Source organism: Pyrus communis, chromosome 15, assembly GCF_041283825.1.
Source record: "Pyrus communis isolate YQ-2024b chromosome 15, ASM4128382v1, whole genome shotgun sequence".
NCBI lineage: Eukaryota > Viridiplantae > Streptophyta > Magnoliopsida > Rosales > Rosaceae > Pyrus > Pyrus communis.
Genome location: NC_142579.1, coordinates 3,372,965 through 3,385,198, shown reverse-complemented (window position 1 = coordinate 3,385,198; position 12,234 = coordinate 3,372,965). Strand labels below are relative to the sequence as shown.

Genomic DNA, 12,234 nt, shown 5'->3' with positions numbered 1-12,234 from the left:
GGAGGAGGAATTGCAGGAAGTCCCGATGGAGCATCAAGACATGTGGGACTATATGAGAAGATCTCTGCGGGGGAGAAACAAACCTTGTTGGCAAGGAAAGCAGGTCATCTCGAGGTGGTAGCGGTTGACATTTCAACAACCGCACGGTCACTATGATACACCTCTTTTGGAATTGCCATGGTTTTGGGTTGGACATGGTAGTTCGGGCCCTACATGGGCTAATCAGGAAACATAGGCCCTTTATGATATGTATGTCGGAAACCAGAATGAGAGATCATAGAATTGAAGCTATTAGGTGATGTATGGGTTATTCTGATGGGTTTAATGTTGCTTCGGTAGGGAGAGCGGGTGGTTTGAGTCTCTGGTGGGATGACTCACTAAAAGTGAAGTTATGGAATCCTCGAAACATGCTATTGATGCTAGGTGAGGCTATGTTGATTCCCAATACGTGTTTCAATTCACGAAAGTATACATAACTTCTTACTAGGCTGAAAAAGCTGATTTTTGGAGGGGATGATTCTGAATTTTAGCCCGGATAACATGCCATGGATCCGTGAAGGTGACTTTAATGAATTTTTATGGGATTGCAAGAAATTGAGAGGTGTGGAAGTTAGATATAATTGACCACAATACCTTTAGGATTTCATGAGTAAGCTGGAGGTTATGGATTTGGATTTTAACGGTCCAAAATTCACTTAGAGAAGGACCAGAAATGGCTAATTGGTGAAGGCTCGGCTTGATCATGTTTTGATTAATAGGCATTGGCAGATGCTCTGGCCCAATACAACGATCATTCACGGTACTATTTTGGGGTCCGACCACTGCCTTGTTCTAGTTCAATGTGGGCCAAATGTTGGGAGAGGGAAAAAAAACTATTTCGTTTTGAGGCTTTCTGGTCTAAAGAAGTAGAATGTCGTGAGATTGTGAAATGTTGTTGGGTAAATTGATGTGATGAAATTAGTTTGGAGCACTGGAATATAAAGGTAAATGATTGCCGCTTTAAGTTAATAAGGTGGAGTATAGGCAAATTTAAGCAACGGGATCGGCAAATTGAGGAGATGATGAAACAATTGGGAACTCTTCAAGAAGATTGGGAGGCAATTCTTAGAAAATTGATACACTATAAAAAAAAATGGACCGTCTGTGGAGTCAAAATGAGAGTTTTTGGCAACATATATCTATAGTAAAATGGCTCAAGGATGGGGACGCTAACACTACGTTCTTCCATCAATCTACTCTACACAAGCAAAGGAGAAATAAAGTGGTCTCGTTAAAGGATGGTAGTGGGGAGTGGGTGGACAATCCAAGTTAGGTTCGGGGCATTGACAACTATTTCATCAATCTCTTCACTTCGACGGGGCAGCGGGACTGTGGATCTATCCTTGATTGCATTATCCCAAAAGTTACTGATAAGATGAATGAATCCCTTACCAACCTGGTTTCATTGAAGAGAGAAAATATGCGGCACTCCAGATGGGGGTCTAAAGGCCCTAGGTCCCGATGGTTTCTAGGGAATTTTCTACCACTCCTATTGGGATATCATTGTGAAGGATGTGAATGATTTAATTGGAGACCTAACGAATGGTATTCAAAACCCTAACCAGGTCAATGCTACAAAAGTAGTGTGGATTCCAAAAGTGCAAAATCCTAAAACTGTTTCGCAATTCCGCCCTATTAGCTTATGCAATTATTCATACAAGGTCCTCTCGAAGGTTATGGTAAACTGTCTCAAACCACTATTGACGGACTTGATCCCCTCTACTCAAAATGCATTTGTGGCCGGAAGACAAAATAAAGATAATATCGGTATCGTGCATGAGATTTTTCATTTCCTCAAAATGAGAAAGACAAAACGCAAGTTAGAGCTTGAAATTAAGTTGGATATGTATAAGGCATATGATAGAGTGGAGTGGGATTTTTTATTGGCGGTGATGGAAAAGTTGGGTTTTGACAATAGATGGAGAAATCTCATTATGGGACGTATTTCATCGATGAACTTTGCCATTCTCCTCAATGGACAGCCTAGCTCCAAATTTCCTGCATCGTGGGGTCTTTGCCAAGGGGATCCACTATCCCCATACTTATTCCTATTGGTTAGTGAAGTCTTATCACTTCTTATCCAACATGCCAGTGACTGGAAGTGGGTCGAGAGAGAGCAAATGAACCTCACTGGCCCAATTATCTCTCATATTTTTTTTATGGATGACATGCTTATCTTCTTGAAAGCTGAGAAGGAAAATTGCAAACACATAGTCCAATTAATTGATGCATATTGCTCGGCTTCGGACAACAAGTTAACTTGTAGAAATCAAGTGTTTTCTTTAGGGGAAACGTCCCGGTGGTATTGTTGGAAGAGTTGACTGGCATTCTTGGCATGGACACGGTTGAGGACCCTAGTTTGTATATGGGAGTTACTGCTATTTGGGGCCGATCAAAGAAAAGTGGATTGGCATATGTAAAGGGGAGACTCTTGGGGAAAATTCAAGGGTGGAAGCAATCTACCTTATCATAAGCTGGGCGAGAGGTGTTGATAAATGCAATGGTGCAAGCAATTCCTACATACCCGATGAATCTATTTAAATTCCCCACGACTCTATGCAATGAGTTAGATGCTATGATCTCAAACTTTTGGTGGGGGCAAAAAGGAGGGGAAAAACGCATTCACTCGGTTTCGAAGGAAAAATTAGGTCGATCAAAAGCTGATGGGGGACTTGGTTTCAGAAGCTTTGTGGATTTCAACGATGCCCTACTGGCTAAGCAATGTTGGAGGTTGATCAATGAATTGAATTCCATGTGGGCTTTGGTGCTAAAAGCTCGCTACTTCCCTAACTGCTCATTCCTTGATGCTAAGCGGGGTGGGAGAGCTTCTTGGGCTTGGTCTACCCTACTTGCCAGAAAAGATATCCTTCTTAAGGGAACATATTGACAGATCATGAATGGTATCAAGGTTCGAGTGTGGGTTGATAGATGGATCCCCTCCATTCCCTTGAGTCGGCTTTCTCTGATGGGCACGATGTAGGTCACCCGTAATACAAGGGTTGACTCTTTGATCTGCCCTGCAAACAGGGAGTGGGATGTTCATTTTTTGAAACCATTTATCTAGGCTGAGGAATTTGATGCGATTTTGGAGACTCATATTGGGGATCCATTGCTCCGGGTCAAGCTGGTGTGGCCTTTTGATAAAAAGGGAATCTTTTTCAGTCAAATCTGGATACCACTAGGCCCACCCAAGGAACCTACCTCAAGGGAACATATGGTCTTCATCATTTGCTTTCATCACCAATTTTCATTGGAAAATGGTGTGGAAATTAGAGATTACCCCTAAAATTCGGTGCTTTATGTGGAAAGCTCTTCATTCGGCTATTGCTACAATGGCGAATTTGTTTAAATGAAGATCCTCTCCATCACCTTCATGTCCTCCATGCAATCTGCATGAGGAATTGGTTGAACACATTTTCCTTCTATGTCCTTGGGTGGAGTTGGTTTGGTTTGGTGGAGCTTTAAACTCCAAGATAAACCATGAGGACATAACTACATGGGCTAATTGGTTTCTTGCCATCTCTAGTTCCGCTAATGGATCAAAACATGATTTGAAAAAAAAGAAGTCCTATGTTGCCTTTATGTGCTGGCAAATTTGGAAAGCCATATACGACGCTTTCTTCAACAATCAACCGATCAACCCAAGACAGGTAATAGCAGCAATATCCACCATGGTTAAAGCCTTCATTGAGGTGTCCTGCCCATTGATTATAAGTTTTCTACCTTGCAATCCTGCTACTGATGCTATGGTCCATTGGATCCCACCTTGCCCAGAGGTCATAAAAATCAACGTGGATGCTAGTTGAGTCTAACTTGTCTAACTTGAGTCTAACTTGTCGGAATCATTGAGTCTAACTTGTCGGAATCAATTTCTTGCCCCAGGAATACTCTAACTAAGGGCAGTTGGGAAGCTTTTCCCGTTTTGGTGAAGAGTAAAAGATGGGGGGGGGGGGGGGGGGAATCTTTCCAAGATTGTCACTGGTCTTGGATCCCAAGATCAGCCAATATGGAAGCTAACTACTTAGCGTTGTGGCGTTGTAGGGAAATGTGCGATTTCATCTAGGTTAATCGATCTCTATCTTCCCTAGTTCATGTCTTCTGTAATGATGGGCTTCCTTGCCCTCCTTAGTCCTTATTTAGTAGTGTAAGGGATGACGTTTTTAGCATTAGATGCGGCGTTGAGGAATCATGTACCCCCTTACACTACTCGGTGTTTTATGCTTTAAATTGGCTGTTTGCCTCCTTGTAGGCTTTCTCTGTATCTTTTTGGCATCTTTGCCCTGGTAATGAAGTATCCAATTCACCAAAAAAAAGACTTTTTTATACAAATAATATCATGAGAAAGAACAAAACATAACTAACAAAGCTACAAATTTTTAGGTTTTTATTCTAATTTTTTTAATAAAACGAAATCATCACTTACAAGAATTGAATTCAAAATTTCTCATTTTCAAGTGCAGAAAGACTATAATACTAAGAGAAATGCTAAAGTAGACTCTTTTAAAATGAGACTCTCATGGACTCTTCGACACTTCATATTTTTTGCACAACGTTTTATAATGTTATTCCGAAAATTATGCCAAAAACATGATGTGGCGAAGAATCATAGAAAGTCTCACTTTTAAAAATCTCTATATCATTTCCTATGATACTTAATGACGAGTGAATATTTAAAGTCAATACACGAATGAAAAATAACTAGTGAATGTTCTTAGGAAGGGCGCCATCAACACATTAAAAATTGCAAAAAAAAAAAAAAGAAAAAACCACCTTAAAAATTGATTTCATGTAACTCCAACAAAGTACTAAAAGCAAACAACACCTATAGCTATAACTATAGGACGATGAAAACAGTCTGGTCAATCTTCTTAGCTTGTTTTGGACCGGCAAAGGTTTTTCCGTGCACAATTGCCCCTTTCGTTACGTTTTATCTAAAATACCGACGTTGGCCGTGGACTCATGACATCATGGCTTAGGTAATACGCATTGACATCCCACGGTCTTTTCTAGTTTTCTGACGTGGCTTAATCTCTGCCTCTAAACTCCATTATCTTAAATCCCAACCTGGGCTTTTATGCTCTCACCTTAATCAACCTCGTGTTTTTACTGTAGAAAATAACTCCTATTTCTTCTATTTTTAACAAGCACATGTTGCATGTCATTTAATTTGTATTGTTCAAGTGTTAAATTTGGAAATTTATGATACTGGTGTAAGTGTGTTGAAAATATAAATTCACCATTATGGAAATAAGGATTTTAATGCTGATCATATTATTAATTGTTTTATGTAGAAAAATTAATTTTTTTCATGATATCAGAATATGTTATCTCATGTGTTTCTTGTTATTTTTGGTTGATTTATTCAGTTTTTATAAGTAAATGAAAAAAGAAAAAGAATTGACTAACTTTCCGTACATAAAATCCTCGCCTTGTTTCCTAAAGGATCATAGGGATTAACGAACAGGGACCGTTGATAAAAAATCGTGCGATCATAATTTTTATTTTTTATTTTTTTATTTTTCACCTAATATGATGGTGCTTTACTTTCAAAATATAAAAAATATTTAATTGGAACCATACGATTTTTTATCAATGGTTCGGGTGTTCATTGATCCCTAGGATCCAAATCCCGTCCATGTCGCTTGTAGTTTATATAATTGGATTTGGGTGGTGAAATCCCCTCTTGCTTTGACCTACGAAAATTTTGACCTTGGCTTCCTCCCACTAGGGTCTACCCAATAAATTATTGCACCTCTGAGTCTGACCTTCCCACTTGTTCGACCTATTTAAACGCTTCTTCCTATTTGCCTTTTTCATTCACAGAATCTGAGTCGCAACGTTTCCCATTTCTTCCTTTACTAGCTAATTACTATTACATACATACATACATAAGTGTGTGTGTGTATATATCATCATCCTCATCATCATCATGAGTTACAGTTCGGAAGAAAGCGGGAGTCCATGCAGCACAGCAAACAGAAAACTCAAGGGGGTGCGCCAACGGAAATGGGGCAAGTGGGTGTCCGAAATCCGTGTTCCGGGGACCCAAGACCGGCTTTGGTTAGGCTCCTTCTCCACGGCAGAGGCGGCAGCGGTGGCTCGAGACGTTGCGTATTATTGCTTGCGTCGACCTTCCACGTTAGAAGGCCTTAACTTCCCGTTGGAGTTACCGCCTTGTGCGAGGGATGATATGTCGCCCAGGTCGGTGCAGAAGGCAGCCTCCGATGCTGGCATGGCAGTTGATGCTCAGCTGATTGCCAACAGGTCGCAGCCGCCGCAGCCAGCTGGAACGGGAAGCAACGAGGTTGAGACGACTGAGTTTTGGAAAGATGGTTATGTGGGAGAGAGTTCTACTTCTACTTCTAGGGGCAGTTGGGGAGGAGGACATGGATTTGTCAACGGCGGTGATCAACAAGGGGGTTTGAGCATTTCCATTGACGATTATGATCTCCAAATCTAATTAGTGTCAATCTCTGTCAAATTTATATGGTTTTTATTACAGCATTAATTTACATTAAGAAAATTAAGGGAGATAATTTGAATTTGAGACGCAATGCAATTGAGGAGGAAGGACCTAACTAGCAGGCCCATTCACCTTTTGTAGTCAACTTATATGGTTTTGGTCTAGGTATGTTTTAGCAATGTCAGCACATATTTGTAACTAAAATTATGCACGTGTCTGTATATAGGGGTAGATTTTGTTGAATATATATGCAGCAGTCTATCACACTCATCTAAGAATCTTATTTGGAGTCAACCCAACAGGATCATCTCCGGATCTTTTTGGTGAGAATCCTACATATTTGTGAATTATGTCCGTTCATCGTATATCGTGTGATTAGTTTTTGTTGGTACTATTTGTGTTTAGTTTTCAATAAAAATATTTAAAATGATTTCTAACTGCACGATGTACGATAAACGATCATAATTCACGGACCCCTGAGATCCTTACAAAGAGAATCCCGACTCAGAGTCAACTGGTTATGATAAAGGTGAACCAATGTGTTGTAAATACAATTCATTTGGAGTTTGCATACGTGTAAAATCTACATCCTATAAATACTCAAAACTGCTCCAACACGATCAGGATTTGGTGCAACAGGTGAACAACCAACCCTCCAAGATAGATGGAAGTTGGCTACTATTAGGGGTGGGCACGGTTCAGTTCAGTACAGTTTTGAGTGAAACCGCAATTGAAACCATAACTTTTTGCGGTGCGGTTTAGTGCGGGTTTGAAGCCAAAATCAAAATGAAACCAAACCATTTGGTTCGGTTTGGTGCGATTTCAAACATTTTCAGTTCGATTTTTGAGAAAAAATATACAACGCACAAGACAGTCTCATTTTCCACAATACATTAATTAATAAACTTGTAGATTGTGTTCGAGCAATTGTCATTATCAAACAATTCCAAAAACAGCAAGGGTGAAGGGTCTAATCTTACCGAAAACTAGGGGCTTATTTCATCCAATCACAATGTAATTTTCAATGTCTACATACTTTAATTCTTTAAATGTTTAGTATAACTTGCAAATATTTCTTGTTCCATGTCATATAAAAGGCTGAGTACATCTTTCATTTACATAGTATTTCTTTTTCCATCTTTCAAAATCTGGAGATCAAAATAATAGTGACTATGACATGGATTTTTTTTTTTTTTTTTTAGCCTAGTGTTGAAGAACGATGATTTTTTATTTATTTATATTTTTTACGCAAAACGATGGTTCTTTACTTTTAAAAATATAAAAAATATTTAATTAAGATCGCACGATTTTTTATCAACGGTCCAAATTCGATAATTCCTAAAATCCCCAGGACGGGATCGGGCGAGAATCCAAATCCCGTCCATGCCGCTTGTACGTTATGTAATTGGATTTGGGTGGTGAAATCCCCTCTTGCTTTGACCTATGAAACTTTTGACCTTGGCCTTCCTCCCACTAGGGTCTACCCAATAAATTATTGCACCTCTGAGTCTGACCTTCCCACTTGTTCGACCTATTTAAACACTTCTTCGTATTTGCCTTTTTCATCCACAGAATCTGAGTCGCAACGTTTCCCATTTCTTCCTTTACTAGCTAATTACTATTACATACATAAGTGTGTGCGTATATCATCATCCTCATCATCATCATGAGTTACAGTTCGGAAGAAAGCGGAAGTCCATGCAGCACAGCAAACAGAAAACTCAAGGGGGTGCGCCAACGGAAATGGGGCAAGTGGGTGTCCGAAATCCGTGTTCCGAGGACCCAAGACCGGCTTTGGTTAGGCTCCTTCTCCACGGCAGAGGCGGCAGCGGTGGCTCGAGACGTTGCGTATTATTGCTTGCGTCGACCTTCCACGTTGGAAGGCCTTAACTTCCCGTTGGAGTTACCGTCTTGTGCGAGGGATGATATGTCGCCCAGGTTGGTGCAGAAGGCAGCCTCGGATGCTGGCATGGCAGTTGATGCTCAGCTGATTGCCAACAAGTCGCAGCCGCCGCAGCCATCTGGAACGGGAAGCAATGAGGTTGAGACGACTGAGTTTTGGGAAGATGGTTATGTGGGAGAGAGTTCTACTTCTAGGGGCAGTTGGGGAGGAGGACATGGATTTGGCAACGGCGGTGATCATCAAGGGGGTTTGAGCATTTCCATTGACGATTATGATTTGAGCATTTCCATTGACGATTATGATCTACAAATCTAATTAGTGTCAATCTCTGTCAAATTTATATGGTTTTTATCACAGCACTAATTTACATTAAGAAAATTAAGGGAGATAATTTGAATTTGAGACGCAATGCAATTGAGGAGGAAGGACCTAACTAGCAGGCCCATTCACCTTTTGTAGTCAACTTATATGGTTTTGGTCTAGGTATGTTTTAGCAATGTCAGCATATACTTGTAACTAAAATTATGCACGTGTCTGTATATAGGGGTAGATTTTGTTGAATATATATGCAGCAGTCTATGACACTCATCTAAGAATCTTATTTGGAGTCAACCCAACAGGATCATCTGCGGATCCTTTTGGTGAGGATCCTACGGATCCGTAAATCGTGTCCGTTTATCGTACATCATGTGGTTAATTTTTGTGAGATACTGTTTATTTTTAATTTTAAACAAAAATATTTAAAATGATTTCTGACCACACGATGTACGATAAACGGACACAATTCACCAATCTCCGAGATCCTCACAAAGAGGATCCGGATTCGAAGTCAACTGGTTATGATAAAGGTGAACTAATGTGTTGTAAATACAATTCATTTGGAGTTTGCATAAGTGTAAAACCTACATCCTATAAATACTCAAAACTGCTCCAACACGATCAGGATTTGGTGCAACAGGTGAACAACCAACCCTTCAAGATAGATGGAAGTTGGCTACTAGTAGGGGTGGGCACGGCTCGGTTTTGAGTGAAACCGCAATCGAAACCAAAACTTTTTGCGGTTCGGTTTTGTGCGGTTTTGAAGCCAAAATCCAAATGAAACAAAATTATTTGGTTCGGTTCGGTGCAGTTTCAAACGTTTTCGATTTGATTTTTGAGAAAAAATATGCAATTGAAAATTTACACATACGTACGCATAAGACGGTCTTAGTTTTCACACAATACATTAATTAATAAACTTGTAGATTGTGTTCGAGCAATTGTCATTATCAAACAATTCCAAAAACAGCAAGGGTGAAGGATCTAATCTTACCGAAAACTAGGTGCTTATTTCATCCGAATACAATGTAATTTTCAATGTCTACATACTTTAATTCTTTAAATGTTTAGTATAACTTGCAAATATTTCTTGTTCCATGTCATATAAAAGGCTGAGTACATCTTTCATTTACATAGTATTTCTTTTTCCATCTTTCAAAATCTGGAGATCAAAATAATAGTGACTGTGACATGGATTTTTTATTTTTTTTAGCCTAGTGTTGAAGAACGACGGTTTATTCAAAACGAAAGAAGCACCAAAGGTAAAAAATTAGGAAACGGATGACATTCTAATGTGGTTGAGTCCATACTAAATGTATGGACTCTAACAAACAGCCAATTAAAACATGACATCAAATTGAGGTGCGATTTCGGTTTTGGTACAATTTTCAAAAGCCAAAACCGAAGCCAAACCGCTTCCTAAATTGCAGTTCGGTTTTAAAACCGCAAAACCAAACCATTCGGTGCGGTCCAATTTGGTTTGTGTTTTGGTTTCAATTTTCGATTTCAAGTGCCCACCCCTAGCTACCATTGCATCCATATAAATGAATTTCTTGCTCACAAAGAAAGTGCTCTACGTTCTGGGTCTATCACCATTGGAATATAAAGGTCTCTGTGTGAGTAGAAGAGTTCTTTTGACAACCACGATGGCTTCGAGAGGTAAGTCTATATCGCATTATGAATTTTTTTTTTTTTTTTTGGTCAAACGATAGATTTTGTCAGATTGGATGTTAGATTAGTCACTAGCGGGATTTGAACCCAAGCCGTCATGCAAGGGCTCAACACATTTCCACCATTGTGGTAAATGACCACTTGCATCACATTGTGATGTAGGGTAAAATGTTAATTCTTAGGTTAGTTCCAACAACTCGCTGCAAGACTCTAAGAATGCGTCTGTTGCACCGAACTATCTCGGATTAGACTAGTTTCAAGGATTAAGCTGAACTGCCTTAGATTATACTAAGTTGGACTAACTTAGTGAAACGTTTGGTGCTGTGTCGGACTAAGAAACTCGATGATAACAAATTCTAATATTATATTATTTAATCTAATATATATTAATATTTTGTTATTTAGTCTCTTTTTTTTTTTCCTTAAATTCTCTTCGTCTTTCCCGAAAATTCATTCTACACATGCAGATCATTCAAACAATTGTAGAGCAAATCAAATGCCAATTCCAGGTCACATCAAACCCAATTCGAAATCAAAACACAATTTAAATCAAAACCAAATGAAAACAAGAATCCTAAGCCGCTGCCCTTTACGGAGAACACGCCCATGTTGCCTAATCCAGCCAATGTCTTCTTCGCCATCATAGGCTTCGGCATTCTTGGCCTCCTATATTCCTTTAAGCGCACTGGGTGGCTCACCCACCACTGGGTTCACAAGATCTCGTCAATCATGCGAAGCCGACAAGTCCGAGGTCGAGTTCGAAGAGCAATGAAGCAGACGATTAGAGCTGGACGGACGACGGTAAAAGTGGGATCTCCCTCAGTTCGAAATTCTAGATCGGGGTGAGGAGAGAGGGAGATAGTGGTGGTGGGCTGATGGTGTGATCCCCCTGGAGTTGGCAAGTTATGGTGTGATGGTGGTTGTTGGTGCTCAAGAGAACAAAGAGTAGAGAAAGGATGAGACGGAGCAGACGAGGTCTTGCCAATCCCATGGGTGTCTCGCTAAGAACTCCTAGCGAAGGAGTTTGTCCATGCGAGTCCCCTTTAGTCTCATTAACATAGTCCCACTACAAAACAAGCATGTCAGTGTAGTCTAGTGACACTTAGTGGGGGCAAACAATGCCCCCTAAGGGTGCGTTTGTTACGTGTCACTTCAGAAATCGTATCCAAACATATCGTGAAGAGAAGTATTGAAGAGATTAGAGACAGTGGATATAAAGCATCTTGAAGACATTGGGGCGTTTACAATTGAATTGATCACTTCCGAAAGGTGTTTAGTTGTGGCTCTATCAACAACTTTTTCCAGCCTTCTCCATACCCTTATTTGAACCATGTCTCGACATTGACCGTAGCTATCTTGCACAACAGCTACAAACAAATTAATCACACATCTTGAAGAGATTGGAGTGTTTGCAATTGAATCGCGGCAGATGGTTGGATTCCATTCAAGAGATTGGAGCGGTGGTTGGTGTTTTTTAGAAGCAGACAAAGTAACAATTTTCGAAATATGGAGCAGAGAATAACTTTTGTGTTAATGGAATGAAATAAAATGATATATCAAAAGGAGTAATTCCATTAACACAAAAGCTATTCTCTATGCATTTTATGTCAACTATTTTTGTGTTAAGTCCTTGCACAACGACGTCGGTGGCTAGTCTAACAAAATCTATCATTTGACAAAAAAAAAAAAAATTGTAAAAGTGAATAAAAAAAATAGAAAAGTATTTTAATTTGCAGCTTTAATCAAGCATTGCACCAAACACTTTACTATTCTTATTATGCTTAGTCCAAGTTAAGCCAGTCTAGTGTCATCACTAGAGTTAGTTCAGCTCGAAATAATC

At 39.7% G+C, this 12,234-nt stretch overlaps 2 pseudogenes; both read left to right on the top strand.

The window, feature by feature from the left end:
• The first annotated feature begins 5,849 nt into the window (after nt 1–5,849).
• On the top strand, nt 5,850–6,647 carry LOC137738256 (ethylene-responsive transcription factor ERF019 pseudogene; annotated as a pseudogene).
• A 1,436-nt stretch (nt 6,648–8,083) lies between these two features.
• On the top strand, nt 8,084–9,031 carry LOC137729424 (ethylene-responsive transcription factor ERF020 pseudogene; annotated as a pseudogene).
• The last annotated feature ends 3,203 nt before the right edge of the window (nt 9,032–12,234 follow it).